This window comes from Poeciliopsis prolifica, unplaced genomic scaffold (genome assembly GCF_027474105.1).
Source record: "Poeciliopsis prolifica strain line A6 unplaced genomic scaffold, Auburn_PproV2 SCAFFOLD042, whole genome shotgun sequence".
In the NCBI taxonomy this organism is placed as follows: domain Eukaryota; kingdom Metazoa; phylum Chordata; class Actinopteri; order Cyprinodontiformes; family Poeciliidae; genus Poeciliopsis; species Poeciliopsis prolifica.
The window spans coordinates 4035024-4048660 of NW_026562417.1; the positions used below are offsets into that span (position 1 = coordinate 4035024).

At 41.9% G+C, this 13637-nt stretch overlaps 1 protein-coding gene across 1 annotated transcript in view; it reads right to left on the bottom strand.

The window, feature by feature from the left end:
• Window positions 1–13637, bottom strand: part of LOC129376018 (synapsin-3-like) — an 88442-nt gene that overhangs the window by 23222 nt on the left and 51583 nt on the right. The gene's annotated exons all lie outside the window — the stretch shown is intronic.

Below are 13637 nucleotides of genomic sequence, written 5' to 3' on the forward strand. Positions count from 1 at the left end.
AAAACAAGTTTCTGCTATTTGGAGAAAGTTGGCGCGCAGATGCCTCCGCAGACCCTCAGAGGCCTCCGCAGACCCTCAGATGCCACTGTTCTGCTTTCATCTGCGCCCCTCAGCCTTTGATTCCGAGAAGGAAAATCTGCAAAAGGCATCCCGTGTGGTAAAAAAAAGGCTAAGAAAGAGCTAATTATATGGTGGGTTACTTCACCAGTCTAGGTTTTCTTCTTAAACAAATTTCAGTAAATATGGCTGAGGATCATACGGAGTACTTCAGGGAAACCCGTTCACCAACAACCCTCGGTTAGACTGGATTTGCATAGAGTCAAAACAAAGCCTGACGCTCAGGCCAGGGCTGGTGGTGAATCATGGTACTGTGTAATACACTCTGCTAAGCGGTTTTCATTGCTAAAATTACAAACGTGCTCTACTCTAAGACCAAAAGCTTTGGTTTTTTTTGTTTTTTATCTTAAAACCTTCCATGTTCATCTTCAGGATAGCGGTGTAAGAAGACAAAGACAAATCAAGATTTTGACCATTTTGGAGGAGAAACCAAATAACATTAAGTCGTATTTGATAGATTTGAATGTCAATGAAAAGTTTGTACGTTTTAATAACTCAATGCTTGAAGCGAAATGTTGATGATTTTTTGTAATATTTTGTCAAAAAAAGCAACATTTTGTTGATCACGACTGATGAGACAATAAAAAGGGCAAAATATGCCAGGGGGTGAATACTTTATGCTGTGCTAGTATTCTCTTCATCCTTCTTCCTCTCCTCTATTTTTAGCTCCCTCTCTCATTTTTTACTTCTGATCCATCTCTCCTCCAGTGGCATCACATCACAGACGCTCTTTCTAAACATTCGGTTTTTCCTTTGAAAACAATGCACAGATATTAATAAAAAGTTATTTGACTTATTTAAAAAAGGTTGTTCTGTGAAATAAATACTTGGTTTCGACAGCAGTTGTTTATGCTCAGTTTCTTTTATCATGGAAACCACAACATTGTTCAAAGACCAGTGGAGCAAATTGAAGTCAAAACCTAGACTTTCAGCTGCTAAGCTCATACTGCTTTTGTCGCAGAGCTGTGGGAGTAAAACCCCTCGGTGGATTGCACATGCTGCATAAACCAAAACACATGGTGCATCCATCTCGCCTTTATGATCTCTTAATTTTTACTATGGCCTCTCAAACCTGCCACATCAAGAGGGAGACATCAGGCGCGATGGTTAAGGCAGACGGCGAGCGCAGGGGGACCCCGACCCAGAAGCCTTTTCAAGCGTCCGTCTGCAGCGACACCAAAGACGGCCTTCCCACATCAAACGCCGCCTGTGGATTAGGAAGGCTTCAAGAGACAAGTAATGGTTATGATGAAACTCCCTTTAGAGTTAGAATTTATACACCTGACAGAAGGACTTGTTTCAGCAAGTTTCGGCTCGGTCGCATTGATGGAAAAGCAAAGGAAATGGTAAAGTTTGGTCAAATATCAGGTGTCAGTTGATCACAAAGTAGGAACGTTAGAACTCTCAGGAACATGTTGTTTTTGTCTTTGAAATCCTCAAAACAATACGTCAGAGCTACCGTAAGAGTAACACTCGTGACTCATACCGTAGTTCCTGCGCCGCCATAAAAGACATTTACAAGTTGTCATAGTAACCCACAGGGCTAACACCCACACCAAAACAGCAGCACATGCCACTGTAGTGTAGTAAAAGCCACCTAATGTGTCTTGGTAATTGATGTTGTGGAATTCGAGCTCATATGTTTTCCATTAAGAGTCTGTTCCTGTGCATATCCATGAGGCAGCCAGCTGTCTGGAACGCACCAGTTAGACCTGGAGGAGGGAAGTTTCCATGCTGGACGCTTCCTGACAAACACAAGGTGGTAATGGGGAAGCAAAGGAGGCAATTGCTTTATCATCGAACCTTATTTTGTGCTTGGAAGATTCAGAAATAAGCAATGTATCCTATTTGGGTGTACAACAGTTTATACGGTTCGATACATTTTTGTTTCATTTCAATTAAGGCAAACAAATAAGTGGCTAATAGAGAAATGATTTGAAGGAAGGAACATATGTATGCAGGTAGATGAGATGGATCAACAATAAAACCATTAAAAGGCGCCATACACTTGGCACCACCTGTTCCTCCGACCACCACCAGCAGCCACTGTGTCCTTGACCCAAAGACACAAACACTGAGGTGGACTGAGCAGGGATTCAAACTGGCAAACCACCAGTTACATCAAACTAGACACTCCATAGAATTCAGTCAGGCAAGTTCTGCTGTCCAGGAAATCGTGGAATGAAAACCTATTCCACGAAGCTGTCTAGTCACTGTTCTTGAGTTAATCTGAAGGCCACATGTTGTTCGGACGTCTGCAGCGGGTGGCTGCAAAACGTTAGTGATTTCTGAAGCTACCGCTTCGTCACCGAGTCTTTGCAATCCACAATCACGTCCAGTTGACCAAGGAATATTTATACACCTGTAGCTATGGAAGAGATCAAAATACCGGAATTAAATGGTTTTGAATTCTTTAGGAAAGATAAAATATGCTATGTTAAAGGAGAAACTAATCACAGTGTGCACTCACAACTGCCCAGTTTAGGCCACTTTGATTGAACTCTGGTCAATTTGCCTAGAAAGTCTGATTCATCTGAGGAAGGAGTGAATACGCAGGCGAACCAAACTAGGTCCCTCGGTTTGATTTAAGTGAACTCTGGTGCTGTTCAAATGCATATGTGGACGCCAAGTGGACCAGAGACCGCTCCAAAAGCAGGAAGTGGACTGTAGAGCAGGGCATTCTGGGTAATTAGTGAGTCTTATCACTAGCATGTAAAATGACTTGTGGTGTTTTAGCAAAGACAAAAGAGAAATCCTACAACCTCTAAAATCTGACGCTACTCCATTTCTGTTTGCCTTTTATGAAGTAGAACTTTGCACTCGGTTTCTTCTTCAGATGATTTTCTCTTGTTTGTTCAGTGGCACCACAGACAAGGGAGTAAACAGTTTTTTTTACAGGGTTTGGATAGATTGATAAGCAGTGGCTGAAAATGTAGCAAATGTTGCAAGTTTCACCAACTGAACTGAGTCTCCCGGACTATCAGGTGTGAAAACACTCAGCCTAAAAACATTGAAGCCACTGTAAATGATCAGCAAGCATGTTTTCAAGCCCAAACAGCCCAGCGCATTTCATTTAACTAAACAAAGCTCCGTCTAAAAGTCAATGCTAAGTAGGTGTCCAGATTGTTAAGTTTGGCTATTTATATCCTGCTTTCTTGTGGTTTCGCTTTAACAGGAATCTGAGCAGGTCCTACCAGCACTAATCAATTCAACGACATACTTTTCTTTTTATATGAAGAGAAAGAACAGCTGGGCTTCCAGTGACCCGGCCCTGGAGAGGCCATACGTCCCACATTCCTTTCAATCAAGAGGAAAAGTGAAATGTCTTTCCCATTTTCCAGACTATATTAGGCCTCGGAAAAGAAAGTAGTGGAGAAAGAATCGGTCTGGCTAGTGTAGGATTCTCACTGCCATTATCCATGGAGGGAATGGAATTATTCCGTCAATCCTTACAGCTTAGTGACTTTAGCTGGCAAAAACAATCACCAATGCAGACGTTGCACCTGTGATGCTGGGGACAATTATCCAAGCACACGAAGAAGGTTCGATGCGCTTTTTCCAAACACTGCCCTGTGTGTTCACACAAACAAAGGTCGGAGGTCACAGGGACCAACTGTTGACAGTTGTTGCCATCCCTCAGCTGCCACCCGCCTTCCCGAATTATGCGATTTCCAAGAAAACCTCCTGGTTCCCCATGTCCCCCACCCCTTTCCTGATTTACATCCAGTTTCCAGAAAAGACATTGAATTAGGAAAACTCTGAACATGCAGCTTTACTGTAACATCCAAGACATAAAACAGACAGAAGGAGTCTGGATTTGAGTCTGGATTGCTACGGTTCCACTGGGCTTTAAACTTGCACGTCTCACCGCAGCTTCGTGCAACACTTTCTGGAAGATCACAACTCGCCAGGGCATAAATCACAACCCTCTGAGCTGGTGAGGAGCTATTTTCAAATGCAGCAACGGGCAGGAACAGAGGGAAGTCACGTGCTGTTTAAAGAGTAAACTCATCCAGCCGACTTCCCCTGCAAAACCATCTAATGTCGATCTCGTGGCAGTTAGGATAAACAGCGTTCGGATCTTTCCTCTCCGCTTTTAATTTGAGGTTTTACAACATTTTTGGCGTTTACAGCGCCAAATGTTGCTGCCCAAGCCCTGAATCCATGCGCAGAATTAAAAGATGCAGCAGCCAAGCTGTGATGGGTGCGAGCACAATGCCTTTGCAATTGACGTTTCCCTTTTCGCGTTGGTGATAGCGTGCTGAAAAAAAAAGAGAGTCGACGCACGAGGTAAGAGGAGTCAGCAACTTTTTTTCTTTGACAGCAAAGGAAGGGCGGTTGAGATTTTTTCGCCTGAGCACATACCAGGGTTCAGCCCAAATGTAAGCGCTGGCGCTGCTTTCAATTAAGACGCAGCACACAGGGAGGATAACAGGGGGAAACATCAAGGAGGAAGATGTTTGGGAACAGCTGAATGCGGCGAAGCAAGTCTCTGTTTATTCTGGCTGTGCTAGAAGCAGGAATAAACGGTACAGTACAGAGCACTGCAATGGAAACGCTACGCTACATGAAAAACTCATTCAGCTTAAAGTCCTCTCCATGGGAAGAAAATATCATTTTGAGACCAGAAAAGAAACAATTAAGGGATTCATTCATCTAAAACTTATTGAACTTCAATGTGTTTGACGCTCAAGAAGCGGAAACCTCAGCTGGGATTTATTCGGGGTTTGACAGATGTGAGTTGTAGTCCATGTCTCATCCACAGTCCACAGCTTATGGATTTTTACAGAATAACTGAGAGAGTATGAATATTCTGGCAATATGTCTCTATTCTCATTATTACGACTTTGTTCCGTTTATATAACTTTATTCGTGTATTATTATGGTATTCTGGCAATGATTATTTTTGTAGCACTACGTCTTTATTCAGGTAATATAACCTTATACTTTCATCATTACAACTTTATTATTTTAATAATACTTTATTTTCATATTATTACAACTAATCTTGAAATATGACTTTACTCTCGTATTATTGCGACTTTGTCCTCGCATTAATAGTCAAAAATCTCGTTTTTTGACTATTGCTGTACAAGTTTGTTTCCGTCACAATCTTGTTTTATTCTCGCAATTTAAAAACAAAAACAAAACTCTTATCCCGGCTCTAATATTCTGTTGTATCATTTCTGCCTTTAAGGGAGCAAACACATTTTCAAGGCACTGTAATTCAGTTATTCTTGAGTCAGAAATCCAAGCTGAAACATTCCTTCCTTAAGTCCCAAAATCCAGATGAAAAGCACAGTGAGGCTAACAAAACTGCCGCAAGTTTCCATGAAATGACCAACCCATGCACAACTAATGAGGAAAAACACCAAGAGGCTGATTGTGTGTGGTAAAACTGAGATAACAGGCAGATACCCCCACATGCCTGACAAAGTCTCTGTTTTAGAAGCTGTCCAAACACCATTATGAATCTCCTAACAGCTAAAATAATAATTGCGTAAGGCGACCCTGTTACCATGCTGTGGATAAATGTTTCTGCAGTCCCTTGTCGGCCTAATGGGGGATTCCAGTAACATAAATAAATGTCGGTTGACTTGCCTCCCGCTGTGGTTTGTACAGCAAAGCGTGGTCAGCAGTGGTCAACAGAACCCACACACTCTGGTCTGACCAGAGGATGGCTGATCACTACCCACACAGAGAGTGACACATCCGAAAGAGAAGGAAAACTCCCAACAACCACGTAGTCCAAAACAAATAGAACTGGAAGACGTGAGCTTTTTCATGGAAGAGTTCTTTAATATTAATCTAAGAGCACATTGTATGTTTGGGAGTTCAACACCAGCCTAGTGACAAGAAATGGAGAGGGAGGGTAATCATACTCTGTAAAAATAGTATGAAGTATTTGCTATGTAAAAGTCAAGAGTATCCTGCAACTGCTTTAATTGCTTTAAGCGATTTACCAATTGACTCGTCATCACTGCGGCTATTAATAGACAATTTTGGAAAGTGTGCAGTGTAATGGTGAAATTACAACAGAAACATTGTACTCATACCTTGCACAGTCTATATATGGGCAATGCTTCCTTAAAGTAATTATTCTGAACCTATTGATATGAAGCAGAGGTATTTCGACTCGACACTCTGTATCTATGTTTAAGAATCAAGCCAGCAGGGCGTGCTGTGGTGGCGCAGGGGCAAAGCACGACCTACGACCCATGAATGGAGGCCTTAGTTCTCGTGGTGGTAGTTGCACATTCGATTCCCGGTCTGGCAACATTTCTCAATTGCTGCTTTTCTAATTTCCTCTAACAGTTAGCTGTGCTGCCATCAATTTGGTTTTCACGGTGGAGCGGTTTAGCAGAAAACAGTAGATTATTTCCACTGATTAAACATGTGGGGTATAGAGCTGCATCCATGGCATTCTGCACTTCTCACTCTGGTTGGAACCTAAACCTTCGGCTCTCCAGAGGTCCAGATATTCAATTAGGATAAATGGATTAAAGTTTAAACACAATTGTATTAGTATACTGATAAATATAATATTATCTTCAGGTTTTTTTGCTTTATTAACTTGGCAATTAGGTCCCACTATTTAAAAGCTCGTCTTTTGTGTTTTATACTTTCGGCCTGTGTTGCTGCTGTCATTATGTGAGTCAGGACGTTTGGTTGAATCCGAGCAAGGTTAATCAGAGACAGCAGAAAGTCATTAAGTCCTTCATATTAGCAAACGTACTGCTGATTAAATGTAGTTTGAATGTAACACGGATCCGATTTATAGCCTGAATTAAGAGCTTTTTTCCTGGAACTAGAGGATTTATTTATTTCGAAGGGAAGCAGTTCTTCGCCACCCACAGAAACTTATTGCTTTCAAAACAATAGCCTTCCTATTCCAAAAGTGAAATGAGTCGTTTCCTGTTATATGCAGTCAAGCTATTTGGTCAAACTGAAACCTAACATACAGCAAAGCTTGTTCAAATCAGGGTGGGGGAGCAATGAGTGATATCAGCTCTAAAATAAGCCCACCTCTCTGGGCGGCTGAGCTGTCAGCTTTATGTCACACACTCACCCCACCCCTATTCACTGGTCAACCTCTGACCTGGTAGTGACTCACTTGAGCATCTTTATATGATCTTTCTCTCACACACACCTTCCTGAAAACGCTCGGGTTTCTGGGAAACAATGATTCTTTACGGTTTTCAGAGCGGAAGACACCCGTATGAATTCACTGCATCGTCCAGATGGCTTCCAGTTGGAGCAGGTAACGGGACACGCTTCATAGAGAAGCAGAAAACCTAAACACGCCTATAAGCCCATGTCTCATTTTCAAAATGGGCCCTTAACTTCTTTGGAAGCCCGAATTCAATGATTCACCAGTTGTCTGGGACTAATCTGCCAGCCAGCATAGGCGATATGTTGGTGCCCTGCAAAAACGAGGGGCTGAAAAAGAATAGTTCACCTTTCATCAAGACATCAACCTTAAACTTATGGCATTTTAGGCTCCATTTGAACACCAGGCTGTCGCTGCAAAAGTGACAGCCTGGTGGACCCATCAGGGACTTTTCTGTGTCAACAGTAAAGCAAAATTCAAAGTCATATTTTAAGTTTTGACAAAAATAAATGCTGCATCATCAGCACACCATCCTTATACTGAGACATGGTGGTGGCTGTGTGTCACTGTGGGAATTGATCCACCTTGAACCTGCTTTGAAATGATTTTTTTGTGCCAAAAATGCAACTTCTTGGGCCTCAGTTGGTAGAGCAGATGCACCATTTTCAGATGCTACAGTCCTGAACGCTGTTGTCTCGGGTTTGATTCCTGGTCTTGGGCCATTTGCTGCACGTTTTCACCCTCTTTCCTGAAGGCCAATAAGAGGCCACGAGAGTCAAGAAATGTTTTTTAAAAAGTAACTGTTCAAACATGAATATTTACTGCACAAAAATGAATTCAGTGGTGGCGTTCCAAAGCCAGCAACTGATCAAAAGATAACTTGGGACTTGTCATTAATCAAATCACCATATAGAGACTATCAACCTGATCATATGTCCAAATCATATCCGATTCCTTCTGATGTGAAGAAGCAACAGTTCTACTTTCATCTCCCACCAGACAAAGAAGTTGTTTCACCTCTTCTTCATACATGACTTAATGCTAGAAATCAAACTAGACTACGTATCTGCTGTTCCACAGCTGGTCCTCAGTTAGTCATCTGAATATCAATACGTCATAACTAATGTAATTTTGCACTTCTGGAAACATTGTTTTAGATCGTAGATTTGGCATAAAAACAAGTCAAGTTCCTTAACAATAACTTAATGGGTGAATGCGTTTTGCAGATAACAATGAGTTCTAATCTCTGTGTCTCTGCAGAAGCTATGCTAACCTCCAGCTTTGTTTTCCTGCTTTACTGTACTCAGCATTGGACCCATGGAAGCATTCCCTCACCGTTGAGGAATTCCAGAAAACTATTTCCATGCTGTCATGAGTCCATGTTTATGGTCAGGCCTGGTGTCTCATTGTCTCATGCTGTAATATAACATAGTCATTTTGTGGGGCTTCCTGACCACACACACACCAAATATGGGCAGTGGAGTATGGCGGGGAACCCTGCGTCTGAACAGCGAACGCTGCGGTTACACTTGGCCCGCCTGAGTGGCAAACTGCTGACCGTTCATCATATTTTATTGCAGGGGGAGTCCGGCTGTGAGAGGGATCGTGGGTTAGGACCGGGGTTGTGTTTCTCCGTCTGATGTCTTAACTTTGAGACAGATGAATGACATGCTGGCGTTGGAAACCGGTGGACTGCTCAGAGGCACTGCGGACAAGGTCTCCACCAGGCCTTGACATTTTTGTGCAATTCAATGAGCAGGGTGTGGACATCAACAATAATCACCATTGAAGTGTGCTGAAAGTTCTCAGATAATGAACTCTGTGTTCATTTCTAACTATTCAGACCACAAGCTTTTCAACAAAGATATGGATATTTCAGAGAGCACTTGGCCTTTCTGATGTAATAAGGTCTTTCTTGGACTACTGTGACTTTCTAGGTATCATAATGAAGTGGAATGGTGAACTGGCCCATTTCTTCCCATTTGAAACAGGGACCAAAATCTGAGACATTTCCTATTATTGGGGTTTTCATTTTATTTTAGCATAATGAATTTCGTTGAGCAAGAGATGAACAGTTAAGACACATGGTAAATATTTTCCTCCGAACCAAAAACTTGATACTTATCCATCTTTGTAGTTTCTCATGCTGTGTTGGCCATCTACCATTTTATTGAAACTGAGATGTAGGATTTAAAATTCACAAAGCTCAGCTGAGGATTCCAGTTCATGAACGCTGGGAACCAAGAGTTAAAACAATTACAAACCGAAGTTATCGGAAAATACATGCGGCTGATGTCAACTGGACCATTCAGCAAGCAACAGCTCGCCTACATCATCATGACATTCATTTCTCCCAGGTATATTCAATGTCCTGTTCAGATGATGAAACCATAACTGCAGCAGCCATACTTTATAGTGAGTATACATTTCTGTGGCTTTAGTCAAAGATAAATCGGGAAAAACAACAACGTAGCGCGAACCTCCTTAAGCCGGTTCCTTTCACAGCTAAGCAGCCCAAAATCTCCAGTATTACTGGATGGGGACCAAAATAGAGTCAATGAATCTTTTTATGTTTCTCCTAAGGGCTATGCTACGCATATATATGCCTATAAATATCTGATCACGGTTTGTCCTTGTGGGAGAACTACCACTACCTCCACTGAGCTCCGCAGCATGGGTCAACCCGTCTGTCCCAGTTATCAGGAAGGACATGTGGGCTGTTTACCAGGTGATGAGTTAGTCCGGCCCGGGTGGCGTCCCTCCGGTGACCGTCGCTCCCGGCGGTGCCATCTTTTCAACATCCAACTCTTCCTGTGGCGCTTTGTCAGTGGAATGAAAGGTATTTCCTCTGAGTCACCGCTCTGCTCTTTTTCAGTCAACCCAGGCCTTAAAGACCTATGGGACACAATGACAGCTGGCCACTCTTAATTCTAGCCTTTTCCTCTCTATAAAACTGGATTTTTTTTCCCTCCTGCATTATGCTTACCGTATGCTGGCCTACTTCGGCGACATCATTTCCACAGGGTCTTTTTTTTTTTTTCTGTTGCGAGTTTCAAGTGGTAGCGGCAAGCTGTGAGAGACACACATAGCCAGACCGCTAACCCATTTCCAACTGTTGAGTTTAAGTGGAACGTGGCGTTCTAATATTCAGGTTACATGCATTCGGCAACAGCATGAACATCAACAAGGTTCTGGTGTAAATGGGGACGAATATGTGGCAACATTTCTGTCAGACTTTGTGGAGTTCATCGACATTTCTTTGTCTCCTGCCTCAGATTCTGTCCTTGACCTTTCAGCAGGGTTGAGGTTGGAGCTTAGCGTCAGCATGCTTCATCGATTCAAACAACCAAATGCGTTCAAGTTTCAAACACCTGATCCAAACTTACCAAAGGTTTTGTGGTCAGGTGAGACAAACATCAAATTTGAGACGTATATTTGGAGGATTCTGTACCAGTTGTAAGACATGTTGGTGGCAGCATCATGCTGCGTACCTACAAAAACTTCCAATTCATCAAATAGCAACAACCTGATAGTGAATCTTAAAAACAGACGCTTAAACTTTTGAAATGGAATATATTAAGCTTCCTGGATGGCCTAGTCCAAGGGTCAGCAGCCTTTTCAATTCAAAGAGCCACTTTTGCCATCGGCACTACAAAATGAAATTTTGTCGCTAAAAATGCAAAAGACAAAAAAGAAATGTTTGATCATAACACCTCTTTTTCTTATTATTATTGGTATTATGATTGGTATTAAATATGTCTTAGTTGGCTTTTAAGAGCCACAGTACAGGGGCCAAAGAACCACATGTGGGTGAAGACCCACGCCTAGTCCAACCCCAGATCTATTTTCTTTTACAAATTTGTGGATCATTATTAAAAACTGGGTGTGTGGCAGGAGACTGTGTAAAACGATTGGAAACCCAAAGAGAAAATGGGTCAAATAGTTAAGCTTGAATTATGGGAGGCTTGTTGGTTAATACAAGTGTACGGTCAAGTGTGATCTAATAAGGGATTGTAAATCACTTGTTGCTGCCTTCTCCAGTCCAAGAAATCAGTTTTAATGAAGGTTGTCTTTCATCCTAAAGCCATTTCCCAGCAGTTTGCCCTCCCAAGCCGTCACAGAGCCTCTCTCTTGACTGCTCACAATTCCTGTTGACACAAACCAGACGACGAGTTTAACTCATTGTTTTTCTGTCCAGATTAGAAGAAACAGAAACAGAGCAGATAGCCAAAGGAGCAAGTTCAAGTTCATCTGCGGCACTTTTATCAAAGAGAAGCTTAGTCAACGCATTGGAAAAGTATCCACACCCACTGAATTTTTTTTCTTTTGATTTAATGAGGAGCAGCAACAGCAAATGAGGTGGATAACAGCTGATGATGTCAGTCACCGTGATGTAGTCCAATACAGTCAGACTAATTGCTTATTCCATTAAAAGGTATGTATTGTGTTTTCCAGCCACATAGTGCCATTTTATAGTACAATAAAGTAACTATTATTATCTTCAGTCATTCTAGAAGTGCTGAATGTATAAACATGGGTCCTCTTTAACAACGTTTTCACCAGCATTGCACAGAGAAGTAGTTCCTATAATGATCTCAGTAGATGTGCGGTTCCACCAGGTGTTTGCTAACTGCTGCTGGCTAGTCTGAAGGAGCTGAGTCTGGAGTCGTAGGACACGGCTGCTCTGTGAGACTGAAGCTCGGACACTGCAGCTTTGAGGAGGAGCTACGTCTCGAAGGCGGAGCTAGGTCCACCCAGTCGTTTTGCACAGCTGAGTGGTTGCCATGGAGATTAAAGGATTTCTCAAACATGCATAAAAGAATCAAGGCAATACACAGGGTGTGCTTTTATGAGGGAATAATATTATAACATGATGCAAAGCTCAAAGAAAGTTGATATTACATAATACTGCCCCTTTAATGTCAATTTCACTTTAAATTTCTATAGTAACTACTTTTGTTTCAGCAAAGCAAAGATCCATTTTCAGGTTGGGGAAATGATCATATTCATTTAAAACTTACTTTGATCCCAATTCGAATCCAACAGAAAAATATCTAAAGTTTGCAAGTTTCCTCCTAATTGACAATGTAAAACTCTGGTGTTAGTTGTAACAAAACTATTAGCCGAGATCGCTTAGCCAATGAAAATGCATGTTCCTGTTAATAATTGCTATTTCCCTTTTAAAGCAGAAGAAATCTGGTGTCTTACAGTCACATGTCAGGAACACAGCTTCGCCTCTTCACACAGATGTGATGTCACATTACTTTTAGTGAATCAGTCTTAACTTCCTGTAATCCTGGCTCGTTTTAGTCCCATTATCACAATGTCTAACTCAGGAATGTCTGAGAGCGAAGACTGGAGGATGAAATAAAGCGTAAGCGAGTTCTATTAACGGTTAATGGCAGCTGATGAGCGTCAAAGCGGCTCTGGACCATTGAAAAGGCCATGACTGATAAACCAAGACGATGATGATGTGTAATTTCCACAGATGGTGAAGGTCCTGCTTCTTTATCTGCTGGTCTGATTCCAGAATGAAGCATAGGCGCAAAATCCAAAGGAAACTCAGTCTTTTTTAATACTTATATCTGAGTCAGTGACCAGTAAATGTGGAATCTTTTACAAAGATTCACCCTTAACGATTTTTGTGGAATTAAGCTCGATATCAAAACAGAAACTTGGACCTGAAGCTTACCCGTGCCTTTCTAACTACCAAAGGAAGTGTCCATCTGGCCATGCAGCCTCCCTAAACTCAGATAAGCGTTAATGAAAGCCCATTAAGGGTCAGAGTTCCCCAACCTGATTATTTGGGGTCGCCAGGAGCTCTGACTCCTGACACGGCTCCCTCTGTCCCGCGCCAGATAAGCCTCGGCTGCGATAACGCCGCTCTGCTCAAGGCCGCCACCGCAGGGAGGGAGGGGAGTTTAATTGGCTCATTTGTACTGAGAGGAACTTGAATGAAGTCTGATCAGAGAGAAAAAAAAAGTTAAATAAAATAACAGGTTTGGTCAAAGCAACTGAGTATTCAGTGCCTTTATTGAAGATTCAGAACTTTAGTGACTCATTAAATACATTTAAAAAAAAAAACAGCAACATAAAAGCCCATTAAAAAACACATTAACTAGACTTTGGCTGCCTTTGCATTGATTCAGCAGTTTTGAAGATGAGTTAAATTTCAGCACTGTTTTGGACTGTGTAATTTATTACTTCTTTAAACTTCATTTCATTGATGAACTGGTCGAAGGTAGCCAAATTTCTTGAGGCTGAGCATGCTGGAGCTACCAATGAGAAGAGTTGAAACCTTAAGATGTCACAGTGCTCATTTGCATAATGATACAGAAATGCATAGGTAAAGTACAAAGAGGAGGCAGAAGAATATAAAACAGAACTAATGGAAGGAAAAGGAGTTGTG